The 16,814-nt window shown below is 40.8% G+C and overlaps 1 long non-coding RNA gene across 1 annotated transcript in view; it reads right to left on the minus strand.

Moving 5' to 3' along the window:
• LOC131506288 (uncharacterized) overlaps positions 1-12,432 on the minus strand; it is an 82,722-nt gene extending 70,290 nt beyond the window's left edge. Inside the window, exon 1 of the long non-coding RNA XR_009258833.1 lies at positions 11,959-12,432. This is a non-coding gene — a long non-coding RNA (uncharacterized LOC131506288). The remainder of the gene's footprint in view (positions 1-11,958) is intronic.
• Between the last annotated feature and the right edge of the window lie 4,382 nt (positions 12,433-16,814).

The raw sequence follows: 16,814 nt of genomic DNA on the forward strand, positions 1-16,814 counted from the left end.
CCAGCAGATAAATGAAATGAAACAAAATGAACCAAAACAAAAGAAATAAAATAAAATAAAATAAATAAAAACAAATCCAAATATGGAAGAAGTGAAATCTTCACACTTTGCAGATTACATGACACTATATATAGACAACCCTAAAGAGTCCACCCAGTAACACTAGAACTCATAAATGAATTCAGCAATGTCACAGGATACAAAATCATTGTACAGCAATCTGTTGCGTTTCTAGAAAATACTGAAGTAGTAGAAAGAGAAATTAAGAAAACAGTCCCATTTACAGTTGTACACCAAATAATAAGATATCTATGAATAAATCTAACCAAAGTGGTGAGCGACCTATACTCTGAAAACTATAAAACAGTGATGAGAGAAATTCAAGATGACACAAAGATATGGAAGGACATTCCATACTCGTGGATTGGAAGTACAAATTTCATGAAAATGTCTATACTTCCCAAAGCAATTGACACTTTTAATGCAATCTCCATCAAAAAACCAACAGCATTTTTCACAGAACTAGAAGAGTCCTAAAATTTGTATGGAACCACAAAAGACCCCAGCCTTCAGAGTAAACAACCTTTATGTGAAATGATAATTATGGATGGCATTATGCCCCTGGATCTTTTGCTCCAAAACACAGTAACTCTGGCCTAAGTATTTGAACAAACGTTAGACATATCCCAACCAAGGATCATTCTACAAAATACATTCTACAAACATACCCTCAAAACTTTGCAGATTATGAAAATATGGAAAATCTAAAAATTGTCATGGCCAAGTGGAGCCTGAGATAGGATGACTGTAATGTGCCAGCTGGGATGAGTCTGGAACAGAAGAAGTTAAAACCAAAGTGATCTGAATACAAATATAAACTTTAGTTAATACTACCATATCTCTTTGGGATATTGATTGTGATCATGTACCAACTCATAGGACATCAATATTCAGAAAACAGTCTGATGTATGTGGAGACTCAGTAATACCTTCCCAATTTTTTTGGTAACTAGGAACCCATCGCAAATGAAAAGATTATTAGTAATCATGGTTTTATGTTTTCAACACATAATATTATATGACTAGTTCTAGTATTAGTTACTAGTGATGAACGTGTACCTATTCTTGTTCTTACTAATGTTTAATTTAAATAATAGCATTCATGGTACAGAAAACTGAATGCATGATATATAAATCATAGAAACATCTACGTTACATATTTTAAGATAATAACGTATGTATATACCACTGTATTGTGTGGTATGTAAATTAAGTGTTTTTCTGATCTTGAATGAGCATGTCATTGAATGGCTTTCCATAAAGGTGGTTATCCTAGATAATGAATGATACTCAGATTTTACAGGATGTACTTCAAATCATGCCTGAACATTGTCAAAATAAAAATATACACACGGCCAGATGAATCATTGTGACTGGCTCACCCACCTATTGTAAAGAATCCTTGATTTAATATTTTCACGCATGTTTTTAGCAGGAATGCACGAGAATCAAATATTTCAAATCAAAGAGATATCCAAAGACTGGAAGAATGATAGGGAGTTCAAGGGGTTTCAGAAGGAAAAGATGTGACAATGAAGTGGCAGTCACAGGCAAGCAGCTTTCTCTTGGCTACTTTGACAGATTTGCATGAGAGGATGTCCATCACAGCATGTGATCTGCAAAAGGGTAAGACCCAGAAGTACAAGAGGGAAAGACAACGCTTTAGGAAGAGGTGACTTGGAAAGGGTGTTCCTGTGCCTAAATGATGGCTCAGGAACCTGGCTGGGTGTCCCTGGGTCAAAGACTTCAAAAGGCCAGCAGTAACCTAGACTCACAAAGATCTTAGTAACATACATCAAAGTAACTTAGAGCCACAAAGATCTTAGAGCCACAGAGTTGATCTTCACCTATGATTAGGAGATGGTCACAGTTTCACAGGATATGATCATTGGGCTGGCAGAGGATGGCTAAAATATTATTTAGGGCTATGTTTTTAATTTAAAAAATGTATGTGTAAAAATTTGGGTTTGGAATGTTAAGAAAAATCACAGACTCGTCATGGAGTTACTTATGTTAAGGCCCCATGTCACTAAACCTAATTTCATTCCTGTAGGAATGTAACCTTTAACCAGTCAGCAAATAATTTCCTAGTCAGTGCTGGAAATTTAACTGATAGATCACTTCCATTCCCCTCAGGGAGGTAATATTGTCTAAATAAGATATTCCATGCCACCATTTTTTTAAGTTTGTTTATATTGAGAGAGAGAGAAAAAGAGCACAGGCAAGGGAGGGGCAGGAATAGAGGGAAAGAGAGAATCCCACGACAACGAGGTCATGATCTGAGCCAGGATCAAGAGTTAGACACTTAACCAAGCCATTCAGACACCCTGAGAATGTGGAGTTTTAAAGGTTAGCGGTCTTGGCTGGGACACAGCCATAAGGGCACTGGCCTACTCCTGAAGAGAATGCAGCAAACGACTTGCAGGCAGACGGCATGGAAACAGTGATCTGTACATCACCTGGTGCACACAGTGGGGAGATTATACACTCATCGTGGAGAGCATCCCTGAGAGGCAGTGTTCACAATGAGGGGACAAAGGGGCTAGGACAGAGGAGCTGGGTGGCACCATTTTCCTCCTCTTTCCCCCAGCATAAACAGAGAGCCATCTCCTGGAAACAAGGTCATCCCCACACTGCCTGCCTAAGCTGCTTACACCAACCCCACCTTCCTGTGCTCTGGCAAGACTGGCCTTCTAGGTCTTTCAAGCTTGCCTCAGTCCCAATGGAGCTGGCCCCTTCCCCAGAAGACCAGGTGAAGCCCATGACCACACCACCTCTCTTGACCAGACAGTTCTGCAGGGCTTCACTTCAAGTGGCAGTCGTTTCAAGTCTCATTTAACAAGCAGATCGGAGCAGACCGAAATAAAACTCAGCACATTCTGGCCAAGGACCATACATTGCCCATACAACTGCCCTGAAGGATAGTGCAGCCAGAACACAAAACACTGCATGCAACACATACCACAGACATTCCCTGATGTGCCAGACCCTGGACACAAGATGACCTCCTCTTCATAAAGCCATTCATCTCACAGGCAGCTAACATAATGAGTTTTGGTAACACAGAGAAGGCAAATACTCAGCCAAAATGCCAAGACAAGAGGAATGCATCCCAAATGAAAGAACAAGATAAGGTCATGGGCAGAGAAATGGAAGGAACACTTCCAAACTCATTCTATGAGGCCAGCTTGGCCTTGAGTCCAAACTGGACAAAGACCCCACTAAAAAGGAAAACTACAGGCCAATTTCCCTGATGAACCTGGATGCAAAAATTCTCAACAAAACTTAGCAAACCGGATCCACCAATACATAAAGAGAATTATTCACCACAATGAATTGGATTCATTCCTGGGATGCACAACAGATTCAATATCTGCAAATCAACTGATGCGATACATCACATTGATAAAAGAAAGGATAACAACGATATGATCCTCTCAATAGATGCAGAAAAAGCATTTGACAAAATGCAGCATCCATTCTTGATGAAAACAAAAAACCCTCATGAAAGGAGGGATAAAAGGATTGTGCCTCATATCAGTATGTCCAGATATGAAAGACCCACAGCTACTATCATTTTCAATGAGGAAAAACTGAGATCTTTCTCCCTAAGGTCAGGAACACGACTGGGATATCCACTTTCACCACTATTATTCAACATACTGTTGGAAGTCCTAACCTCAGCAATCAGACAACAAAAAGAAATACAAGGTGTCCAAATTGGCAAGGAGGAGTCAACCTTTCCCTCTTCGCAGACATGATACTTTGCATGGAAAATACAAAAGACTCCACTGAAAAACTGCTAGTACTGATACAGGAATTCAGGAAAGTCTCAGGATATAAAATCAATATACAGAAGTTGATTGCACTTCTATACACCAATAATGAATCAGCAGAAAGAGAAATCAAGGAATTGATCTCATTTACAACTGCACTGAAAATCATAAAATACCCAGGGATAAGCATAACCAAAAAGGTAAAAGAGCAGTACACTTAAAACAATAGAAGGGCGTCTGGGTGGCTGAGTCGGTTAAGCACTGACTTCGGCTCAGGTCATGATCCCGCATTTGTGGGATGGAGTCCCACGACAGGCTCTGTGCTGACAGCTCAGAGCCTGGAGCCTACTTCAGAGTCTGTCTGTCTCTCTCTCTCTCTCTCTCTCTGCCCCTCCCCTGCTCATGTGCTCTCTCTTTCTCTCTCTCAAAAATAAACATTAAAAAAAATAAAGGAACAAACCATACAACGTCTATGAAAGAAACTGAAGAAACACAAAGAAATGGAGAAACATTCCATGTTCATGGATTAGAAGAAGAAATATTGTTAAAATGTCAATACTAACCAAAGCAATCAATACATTCGATGCAATTCCTATCAAAATAACACCAGCATTCTTCACAAAGCTAGAACAAGCAACCCTAAAATTTGTAAGGAACCAGAAAAGACCTCAAATAGCCAAAGTCATGTTGAAAAAGAAAAACAAATTTGGAGACATTACAGTTCTGGACTTTATAGTGTATTAGAAAGCTGCAATCATCAAAACAGTATGGTACAAGCACAAAAACAGACACAGACATCAATGGAACGGAATAGGGGACCCAGAAATTGACCCTCAAACATATGGCTGAGTAATCTCTGACAACGCCAGAAAAAATATCCAATGGAAAAAAAGAGTCTCTTCAGCAAATGGTACTGGGAAAACTGGACAGTGAGAGGAATGAACCTGGATTATGTTCTTAAACCACGCACACACACACACACACGCAAACACACACACGCACACACACACACACACCTCTCAAAATGAATGAAAGATCTAAATGTAAGACAGGAGCCATCAAAATCCTAGAGGAGAAAAGACGCAATCTACCTCCTTGATCCTGGCTGCAGCAACTTCTTGATTGTCATGTCTCCAGAAGCAAGGACAATAAAAACCAAAATGAACTATTGGGACCTCAAGATAAAAAGCTTCTGCACAGCACAGGACACAATCGGCAAAACTAAAAGGCAACTAAATGAAATGGGAGAAGATATTTTCAGGTAACATATCAGATAAAGGGTTAGTACCCAAAATCTATTAAGAACTTATCATACTCAACACCCAAAAACCAAATAATCCAGTGAAGAAATGGGCAAAAGACATGAAGAAACACTTTAACAAAGATGACATCCAGATTGGTCACACGTGAAAAGATGCTCAATCTCACTAGTCATCACTGAAATACAAATCAAAACCACAATGAAATAACCCCTCACACCTATCAGAATGGCTAAAATTAACATCTCAGGAAATTACAGATGTTGGAAAAGATGCAGAGAAAGGGAACACTTTTGCAATGCTGGTGGGAATGCAGTCGTGTAGCCAATCTGGAAAATAGTATGGAGATTTATCACAAAAAAACAAGAATAGAACTACACTAGGACCCAGCAATTGCACTACTAAGTATTTATCCAAAGGATACACTAACGCTGACTCAAAGTGGCACATGCACTCCAATGTTTATAGCAGCATTATCAACAATAGCTAAATTATGCAAAGAGCCCAAATGACCATTGACTGATGAATGGATAAAGAAGATGTGGTATATTTTTACAAGGGAATATTACTTGGTGATTAAAAAGAGTGAAATCTTGCTATTTGCAACAGCGTGGATGGAACCAAACTTTATTATGCTAAGCAAAATATGTCAGAGAAAGAAACACATCATATGATTTCTCTCATATGTGGAATTTAATAAAACTGATGAACGTAGTGAAAGGAAAGCAAAAATAAGATATAAACAGAAGAAGTCAAATGATAAGAGACTCTTAAAAACAGAGGAGAAACTCAGGGATCCTGGAGGGTTACAGAATAGGGGTATGGGCTAAATGGGTGATGGGCATTTAGGAGGATCACTTAGGATGAGTACTGCGTATATTTTGTACTTGATGGATCACTAAATTCTACTCCTGAAACTTTATTCCACTTTAAAGTAACTAATATTCCAGTTTAAGGTAACTTGGGCTTAAATTTAAAAAAGAAGAAATATTAAAAATAAGTAAAGAAATGTACTACCAGTCAAAAGAAATGAATATTTAAATTGGACTCTTTGAGTGGAAATGAAAGACCAAAAGTGTTACAGACAAGAAAGGATCAGAGAAAACATCAAGAAACAATGGCAAAACAACTAGTAGAATGGCACTAAATATATACCTATCAATAATTACTCTGAATGTACATGGACTAAATGCTCCAATCAAAAGACATTGGATAGGCTGTCAGAATGGCCAAAAAAAAAAAAAAGAAAAGAAAGGAAAAGAAAAGAAACAACAAAAAAAAAAACAAGACCTATCTAGATGTTCCCTATAAAGCCTTATTTGGACTTAAGTCACCTGCAGATTTAAAGTGAGGAAATGATGGGCGCCTGGGTGGCGCAGTCGGTTAAGCGTCCGACTTCAGCCAGGTCACGATCTCGCGGTCCGTGAGTTCGAGCCCCGCGTCAGGCTCTGGGCTGATGGCTCGGAGCCTGGAGCCTGTTTCCGATTCTGTGTCTCCCTCTCTCTCTGCCCCTCCCCCGTTCATGCTCTGTCTCTCTCTGTCCCAAAAATAAATAAAAAAAAACGTTGAAAAAAAAAAAAATTAAAAAAAAAAAATAAAGTGAGGAAATGAGGAAACATTTATCATGTCAATAATGTCAAAAGAAAGCCAGTAGCCATACTTATATCAGGCAAAATAAACTTTAAAACTGAGACTCTATTTTGGTACTCTTTGGGTAAATACCTAAAGTGAAATTGCATACATCCAATATTTATAGCAGCATTATCAACCGTAGCCAAACTATGGAGAAAGCCCAAGTATCCATCAACTGATGAAGGTATAAAGAAGTTATGGGGTGTGTGTGTGTTTGTGTGTGTGTGTGTGTATGTGTGTGTGTGTGTGTATACGTATGTACATATGTGTATGTTCATATATACATACATACATATGCATATACAATGAAATATAACTCAGCTTCAAGAAGAATGAAATCTTACCATTAGCAACAATGTGGAAGGAGCTAGAATGTATTATGCTAAGTGAAATATGTCAATCAGAGAAAGATAAATATATGATTTCACTCGTGGAATTTAAGAAAAAGATGAAAACGAGGGAAGGGGGCAGGAAAGAGAAGAGTGGTAACAAACCACATGAGTCTCCTAATGTTAGAGGAAAAAACTGAAGGTTGATGGAGGGATATGGGTGAGCACTGCGCTAGATGGGGGACGAGTATTAAGGAGAGCACTTGTTGTGATGAGTACTGGGTGTTGTATGTAAGGGATGAATCACCGAATTCTACTCCCGAATCCGAGAATGCACCGTATGTCAACTAAGACTTATATTAAAAAATAAATAAATAAGGCTATAACAAGAGTGGAAGACATAATAAGATGTCCCCTCATACTAAAGGGGACAGCCAAACAAGAATATCCAATGATTTTAAATTTTGATGCACCCAACATGCGATCACCAAGTATATAAAACATTTAACAACAACCATAAAAGAACTCATTTATAATAATATAACGATAGTAGAGGACTTTAACACATCACTCACATCAATGGACAGAACCTGTAAACAGAAAATCAACAAGGAAACAATGGTTTGCATGCCACTCCGGACCAGATTGGTTTAACAGATATATTCAGAACACTCCATACTAAAATGGCAGAGCACACATTCTTTTCAAGCGCACATGGGGCATTCTCTAGAGTTGATCACATTCTAGGTCACAAATCAGGCCTCAACAGGTACCCAAAGAGAGATCAGACCAAGCATCATTTCTGACCACAAAGCTAGGAAACTTGAAGTTGACCAGAAAAAAAAAGGGGGGGGGGGGGAAGGCCACAGATAAAGGGAGGTTAAACAACATGCTACTAAATGAATGGGTCAAACAGGAAATCAGTGAGAAAATACACTGAAACAAATGAAAATGAAAATACACTGGTAAAAACCTTTGGAATGCAGCAAAAGCAGTCTACAATGGAAGTATATAGCAATACTAGCCTACCTTAAGGAGCAAGAAAAATCTCAAACTTGGGGCGCCTGGGTGGCGCAGTCGGTTAAGCGGCCGACTTCAGCCAGGTCACGATCTCGCGGTCCGTGAGTTCGAGCCCCGCGTCGGGCTCTGTGCTGACAGCTCGGAGCCTGGAGCCTGTTTCCAATTCTGTGTCTCCCTCTCTCTCTGCCCCTCCCCCCGTTCATGCTCTGTCTCTCTCTGTCCCAAAAAAATAAATAAAAAACGTTGAAAAAAAAATTTAAAAAAAAAAAAAAAAAAAATCTCAAACTATCCTAACTGACTACTAAAGGAATGAGAAAAAGAACAGCAGAAGGAAGGAAATAATAGAGATTAAAGCAGAAATAAGGAATATAGAAACCAAAAAGGCACTAGGCCAAATCAATGAAACCAGGGGCTGGTTCTTTGAAAACAGTAATCAACATGAAAACCTCCTAGGCAGACTTTTCACAAAGAAGACAGAAAGGACTCAAATAAATAAAATCACAAGTAACAAAGGAGAAATAACAGTCAACACCACAAAAATACAGTTAGAATATTATGAACAATTACATGCAACAAATTGGACACGCTGAGAAAAATGGACAAATTCCTAGAAACACACAAAATACCAAAACTGAAACAGAAAGAAACATAAAATCTGAAAAAAGAAAGAAATCAAATTAGTAATTAAAAAAATCTACCCCCCAACACAAGAGTTCAGGGCCAGATGGCTTCACTGATGAATTCTACCATCCATTTAAGGAAGAGGTAATATGTATTCTCCTCGAATTATTACAAAAAATAAAAAAGAAGGAAAACCTACAAATTCATCTTATGAGGCCATCATTACCCTGATACCAAAACCAGATACAGCCTCCACTAAAACCGAAAACTGGAGTGGCGCCTGTGTGGCTTGGTCGGTTTACTGTCCAACCCTCAATTTCAGATTAGGACATTATCTTGCGGTGCGTGGGTTCGAGTCCCACGTTGGACCCTGCATTAACAGTGTGGAGCATGGCTGTATTCTCTCTCTCCCTGTCTCTCTGCCTCTCCCTCAATTTTATGTACTCTAAGTAAATAAACATTTAAAAATATGTTACAAATTTTTTAAATAAAACTGCAGACCAATAGGCTGATGAGTATGTATGCCCAAATTCCCATTAAAATACCTTCAAATTAAAGTCAACAATACATTAATAGAATCATTTACCATAATCAAGTGGGATATATTCCTGGGCTGGGAGGGTGATTCCACATTCACAGATCAAACAACATGATGCACCACAATAATAGAAGAAAGGATCAGAACAATATGATGCTTTCAACAGATGCAGGAAAACCATTTGACAAAATGTCACATCCATTCATGATAAAAACCCTCAGCAAAGCACATGGAGACTCAGCCTACCTGCACATATAAAGGTCATCTAGGAAAAACCCACAGCTCATCTCATCCTCAATGGGGAAAAATTGAAAGTTTTTCCTCCAAGGTCAGGGACAAGACAGGGATGATCCCTCTCACCACTGTTATTCCACATAGCACTAGAAGTCCTAGTGACAGCAATCAGACAACAAAAAGAAATAAGAGGCATCCAAATAGGCAAGGAAGAAGTAGAACTTTCGCTATATGGAACTGACATGATGCTCTCTATAAAAAACATGAAAGACTCCCTTAAAAATTGCTAAAATTGATATATGAATTCGACAAATCACAATATACAGAAATCAATGTACATAAATCTATTGCATTTCTGTAGACGAATAATGAATTAACAGAAAGAGAAAGTAAGGGATCAATCCCATTGACAGGTGCACCAAATACCCCAAGATACCTAGAATAAACCTAACCAAAGAGGTGAAAGACCTGTATTCTAAAGGCTATGAAATACTGATGAAAGAAATGGAAGAGGACACAAAGAAAAGGAAATATATTTCATGTTCATGGATGGGAAGAAGAAAATACTGTTAAAATGTCTACACTCCTCAAAACAATCTGCACATGTAATGAAATCCTTATCACACTAACAAAAACATTTGTCACAGAACTAGAACAAATAATCCCAAAATTTGTATGGAACGACAAAGACCCCAAACAGCCAAAACAAAACTGAAAACGAAAACTAAAGCTGGACATCACAGTTCCAGACTTCAGGTTATATTACAAAGCTGTACTGATCAGAACAGTATGCTACTGGCAAAACATCAACAACAACAAAACACAGAGGCATAGATCAATAGAATGGAAACCCAGAAATGAACTCACACCTATATGGTCGTTAATGCTGAGCAAAGCAGGAAAGAATATCGAATGGAAAAAAAAAAAAGATAGTCTTGGGACACGTGGATGTCTCAGTCACCGAGCATGTGATGGTGGATTCAGCTCAGGTCATGATCTCAGGGCAGTGCAGAGCATGCATGCGATTCTCTGTCTCCATTTCTCTCTGCTCCTCTTCTGCATGCTCGCTCTCTCTCTCTCTCTCTCTCTCTCTCAAAAATAAATAAATAAACTTTAAAAAAAGTCTCCTTAACATTGGTTTTAGAAAAACTAGACAGCAACCTGCAAAACAAAACAAAAACAACAATGGACCACTTTCTTAAAACATACACAAAAATAAATCCAACATGGATAAAGACCTATGTTTGAAACCTGAAACCATAAAAATCCCAGAGATAACACAGGTAGTATCTTATTTGACATTGGCTGTACAAACATCTTTGTAGATATATCTCCTGAGATAAGGCAAACACAAGCAAAAATAATGGGACTTCTTAAAAATAAAAAGCTTCTGTCACCAAGGAAATCATCAACAAAACACTCACAGAATGATATTTGCAAACGACATCTGATAAAGGGTTAGTGTCCAAACTATATAAAGTTATACAGCACCCAAAAAATGAGAAATCCGATTTAAAATGGGCAGAAGACATGAATGGACACTTTCCCAGGGAAGACATACACATGGCCAAGAGACACATGAAAAGATGCTCAACCATACTGATCTTCAGGGAAATACAATTCAAAAGTACAATGAGATAACACATCACATCTGTCAGAATGACTAAAATCAATGAAGGCTGAAACAGCAGGTGTTGCCAAAGATGTGGGGAAAGAGAAACACTCTTGCACTGTGGGTAGGAATGCAAACTGGTGCAGCCACTCTGGAAAACATCATGGAGATTTGTCAAAAGAAAAAAAACTGGAAATAGAACTACGTTTTGATCCAGAAATTTCACTACGAGGTATTTACAGAAAGAATACAAAAATAATTCTTCAAAGGTATACATGCACCCTGATGTTTACAGCAACATTTTCTACAACAGCCAAATTACGGAAACTGCCCAAGCACCCATCAACTGGTGAATAAATTGAGATGTAGTAAATGGAACGTAATATTACTTAACCGTAAAAACATGAAATCTTGTCATTTGCCACGAGGTGGATGGAGCAAGAGAATGTAATGCTGGGTGAAATAAGCCTGTCAGAGAAAGAAAAATACCAGATGATTTCACTAACACATGAAAATAAAACAAAACAAAGGTGGGGGGGAGGAGACAATGACAAACAAACAGACTCTTAACTAGGAAACAAACTGAGGGCTTCCACAGTGAGGTGAGGAAATGGGTGAAACAGCTTCTGGGGATTAAGAAGTGCACCTGGGATGAGCACCGGGTGACGTGTGGAAGTGTTGCTCTATATTGCACACCTGAAACTAATATTACACTGTATCTTCACTCACTGGAATTTAAATTCAAAGATAAAATAAGGTTAATGACAGCTACCTACCAGGTTTTCTGTAGTTTTCAATCACTTCACTATGTTGGAAAAATAACAATTAAATTTTTTTTAAAAGCATGTATGATGTGGGGGACAGTTTGTGCCCTTACCTCGGTCTCTGGTTCCAGCAGGACTCGGAAAGTGGGTCCCAGCTCATTCTTCTAGAAGGTCCTGAGACGAACATTTCATGTATTCACGTCCTAACGGAATGCAGCTCCCGTTCTTCTGAATTTCTGTCAGGATTTCTTCCTGGAAACAAGCCTGAATCTGGAACAAACTATCCACTGCATCTATGAGGTGATGTTGTGGGACCCTGCAATCCGTGAGTCCTTTAGTAAAATACGTATTGTTCAAATACTGTCCGGGAAGGGGAGGAATGAAACATGGGGACAACCCAGAAAAATGCAAGGGCCTGTGCTGCTCAGCAACTAGCTTGCCCAGGGAAGCCACCCAGTGTCCCCTCCTCAGCACTCAGTACAACAAGGCAACTTCTCTCTGGCGACTTAGGAGACACCAAGTTGCTGCAAAGCTCCCAAGGTCACCCCTGGGGCGGGCAGCAGAACCTGCTGGAAACACATCTCTGCTCTCTGTCCTGAGGCAGCAGCAGAGGCCCCGCGTCCCCTGGGAGCAACAGAAGCCCTTCCTGCTCTCAGTGCCCTGGGTCAGAAAAGCCGATGGTGCGCCCTCTGCTGGCCATCACTGCCCAGCAGAAGAACCGCCCCTCCGGGTCTGTGGTGCTCGAGCTCTCTCTGCTGGCCACCATGGGAATTCCTGCAATGTTGAAGTCCCTGGTCACTCAGCTGAGGGACCAGAGGTGCTCTGGGCAACTCAGCCTGTTCTCCACATTGGGAAGGGTCTTAGTGACAGGGCCTGGGACACAAAGAAATCTTTCCCTTCTCCTTTCTTGTGAATGAAGAATGAAACCGAATTTATTAATGTAATGACATCATTTGTAGTGCTTTAAGCAATGTTTCCAGAAAAACAGACCGCCAATTTACACATGCTGAACATGAGGTAATTGTGTTTACCACCTAAGTGTTTAGGTTAGATAAAGAATGGACACCTTTGAGAGAGGTACTGGGTTCCAGGTATGGAATGAATGAGTCCTAGGGATACAAGGGACAGCCAATGGAATAGAGTCAATCCTGTAATAATACTGTTGCGTGCTTTCACATGATAGCTACACTTGTGCTTAAATATAACATAATTTATAGACATATGGAATGACTACAATGTATGCCTAAAACTAATACAACAAATGTGTAAAAAATATTTCAATTAAAAGTCGACATCCTTTACACTCTTTAATTTCTCTTTCTTTGCCAATAAACTACCATTCCTGGGGTGCTTGGGTGGCTTACTTGGTTAAGCGTCTGACTTCCACTCAGGTCATGATCTTGCAGCCCATGAGTTTGAGCCCTGTGTCAGGCTCTGTCCTGACAGCTCAGAGCCTGGAGCTTGCCTCAGATTCAGTGTCTCCCGCTCTCTCCCCCGCTTCCACACTCAGGCTCTCTCAAAAAAAGAAAAAAAAATTATAAATTATAAAAAAATTATAAATTTAAAAAAATCATTCCTAACTTACAATCTGTGAAATTCCATTTATACCAGATTCTCTAACATCACCATCTTGATGTTGAGTGCTTATCTGAAAAGTCACTAATAATATCTTTGATGACACATATGTGACAAGGTCAGAATGCAACTTACAGGGAGCTACACATCTGTTATGAATTTACTGTATGTATCCTTGGCTAATATTTCCAATGAAATGTGCTTTAGGGATACAGATGGATGAAATAATGTCCATCAGTCATATAGGTCAAATTCCTATAGGACCATTATGCCTTCAGTTATTAATTGCCATCTCTTCAAAATTAAAAGAAAGCTGGGACAAGAAAATGTGTTTGAATTTGATGTAAGAGAAGACTATGGTGTTTTAAAGTGTTCACCTACCATCTGGCATCCCAGTTTGGCAGTGGACAGGAGGATAGCAACCCATGATCCTGATGCACACCGCTAGTTCCAGAGGGAGATATGGACCTTACTGTCAAGTACTTTTTATCAATATCAGCAGTTCAACTCTGCCAGGTCCAGACTGCCAGAACTGGGGGCAACACAATGCCTGATGCCTGTGATTAGAACATGAGGAAGGCCAGCTGGTAGGGGCGGGGGGGGGGGGGAATCCAACAGGGCCTGGGGCAGTGAGGGAGATGGCTCTGGGTCACCTCCCCACAGGGTAGGATCTGGAGTTTACCTGCCAAAGAGCAGCACACTCTCCCTCAAGACATCCTTCTCCATGACAGAACATGAGACTGAGCCTCACAATTCCAGGAGAAATGAGGGATACCCATCTTTTCAAATGCAATGGCCTCTGCAAAGCTTGGTCCCAGGGATGTTGGAGTCTTGGAGTCACAGAACTCTGATGCCCATGATGCCAGCCCTTTCTGCCCCAGCACTTAGAGCCACTTCATACATCCCCTCTCTCCTGGCCCATGTCACCCCGTCCACATACCTGAACCAGGTCTCTACTTTCCTCCTTGTACTTCCTCTTTGTCTCTGTTTCTCTCTAACCACATCTCCCTCTCTCTGATAATTCCTTTTACTCTCTAGGACTTGCCCAATTCCCCTATCACTCATCCAGGGTCTCTCTCCCTGCCTGTCTCTTTCTCTACCTCTCCCCAGGCTTCAGGCTATGTACTCTGTGCATGCAGCCCTGTCCAGGAGCACAGGGCACTCCTGTCTCTCCCTCTGTCCTGTCATGTTTCATCCCAGGCCCTGATCACAATGGAGGAGAATACCCTGTACAACAGCTGCTCACATTGACATTTGCTATAGCAATGCTGGCAGCATGTGGACAGCCAGACACTTACCGTTAGTGGCCCAGCCATGACCCAAAAGCTTCTGGAGGGCTTGCTGCTTCCCTAAGCTGGGAGGAAAAAGGGGCTCAGAGGGTTCAGGGTCCCTGGGGCAAAGTGGATTGGATTGGCCAATGTACAAGGAGCCATATACTTACATCCAACTCTCCTGGGTGGTGTCGAAGGAACCTATCTCAGACCATGGACCTCTGCCCTCCCCATCCCTCAATAAGGCAACAAGGGAAGCTTTATGGGACATCATGTGACTCACCACAAAAGTTGTGCCATTTTCCCCCTTGGAGGCCACCTGGATTGGTGCTATTGGGAGCAGCTGGTAAGATGCACAAGGGCACAAGAGCTGAGTTAATGCAGGGCCTCCTTACTGTTCTCCTGAATCCATTCCTCACCATCAGAATAGATCCTTTCCTGGAGACAGATACCTGCCCTGTTCATCAGCACAAACCTCATCATCTAGCACACATGCCGTTGCTCATGAATATCTATCTACAAATTAACAACCACCACCAGAGCTCCCTAAAGGGTGTATCCAACTCCTCAGATGGAACTATAGGTCCCTTCCAGGCAATACAAACCCAAAGAATGATCTGTTTTCTTCCACCAATACTGTACATACTATGTGTTTGTTAACTGCATATACAGGAACCCTAAAGTGTACACTTGATGAGGAATGAGTGTCGATTTTCCTGGAAGCAGAACCTGACACAGAAACACAACTGTGACCAGTGTATTAGGGGACATTAGGAAGGACACAGTGGAGGAGATGGGGTGGGCAGGGAAAGCATTCAGACCAAGGGGCAGATTAGACACCATCTCTAAATATATAATAACCACAGCTGGTTTGTAATGGTTCAGTGTCCTCTTCAAATTTCAAACTGACTGCCCTCTACATCAAGATGATTTTGAGTTATTGTAAAGGGATCTTCTATTCTCCTCTGTGTGTTTTGTCTTCTACAATACATCTATGGCCTTGGATGAGCCCATATTTGTGTGGCTGCATTTGTGTGTCTACCTGTAATGGAAGAAGATTATCCTTAGATCTTAGAGATGGATCCCTGAATGTACACATTCTCCTACTTATCTTTTCCTTCTTTGTAAAGGAGGACCTGAATTTTAATAGAAAACACACAGGGGTGTTTGTTGTATCTTTTGAAACAGGAATTGCCAATCTCCCAGCCTCAGACATTATACTCTTAGTTTCATGAAATTGAATGAACATCTGTTGATGATCTTCTGTGTGCAGATACATTCATTTCCACCCTGAGAAGAGTGAGTGCCCACTCATCCCATACATTTTACAAATTCCTTATGTGCTTAACCACCTCTTCATTGCACTGACCTCAGAGATCAACATTGTCCCTGCTTCTCAGATTACAAAGCTGAGGCTCTGAGATGGCCCCAGTGAGAGCTGGCATTAGGGCTGAGACAGCAGGAACACACGCAAAGCCTCAGGAAATTGTGAGGGAAGTCTCGGAATTGAAAACCTTCAGGCAGGGTGGTGAAAGCAGGTTCAGGGGTGCAGTGACAAGAGTCCAGCAGGGGCATTTCCTGGTCAAACCGGAATTCCCCGCTAAGAGTCTGCCTCAGGTTGAAGTCCAAGGAAGCCACAGCTGATCTACAACCTTTCATCGCATTTAGTCTCACAGAGACACACAAACTTAGGCAGACAAGCATCCCATAAGAACCATGTTAAACTACGATTCTCCAGGGCATTCTTTCACACAGATCCAAAACCTTCAGAAAACCAAGGGAAACAACAGTCTTTATTTAGATGATGAACTAGGTGCACTTTGGTCACAATGACATTTCAGAGATGATACCTGCATGAACTGTCCTTGAACCCATGCAGCAGCTCTGTGTGGACCTCATGCTGCACTCACTCTCCCTGCCCAGGTTGTGGGCCCTACCAGAAATGACCTACAACTCCATCTCACTGACTCCAACACCCTCCCCTCTGCACCATCTCAGCTCTTCCTCCAATTCGTTCCCATGAGATTCATGTCTCTGTCTCTTGTACTTGAGGACCCATTACTGGAGCTGCTACTATTGTAGATCAGAAGCCCCAGGTCATTTAATGCATGTGACTCTCTCCC

Source organism: Neofelis nebulosa, chromosome 3 (assembly GCF_028018385.1).
Source record: "Neofelis nebulosa isolate mNeoNeb1 chromosome 3, mNeoNeb1.pri, whole genome shotgun sequence".
NCBI classification, from domain to species: domain Eukaryota; kingdom Metazoa; phylum Chordata; class Mammalia; order Carnivora; family Felidae; genus Neofelis; species Neofelis nebulosa.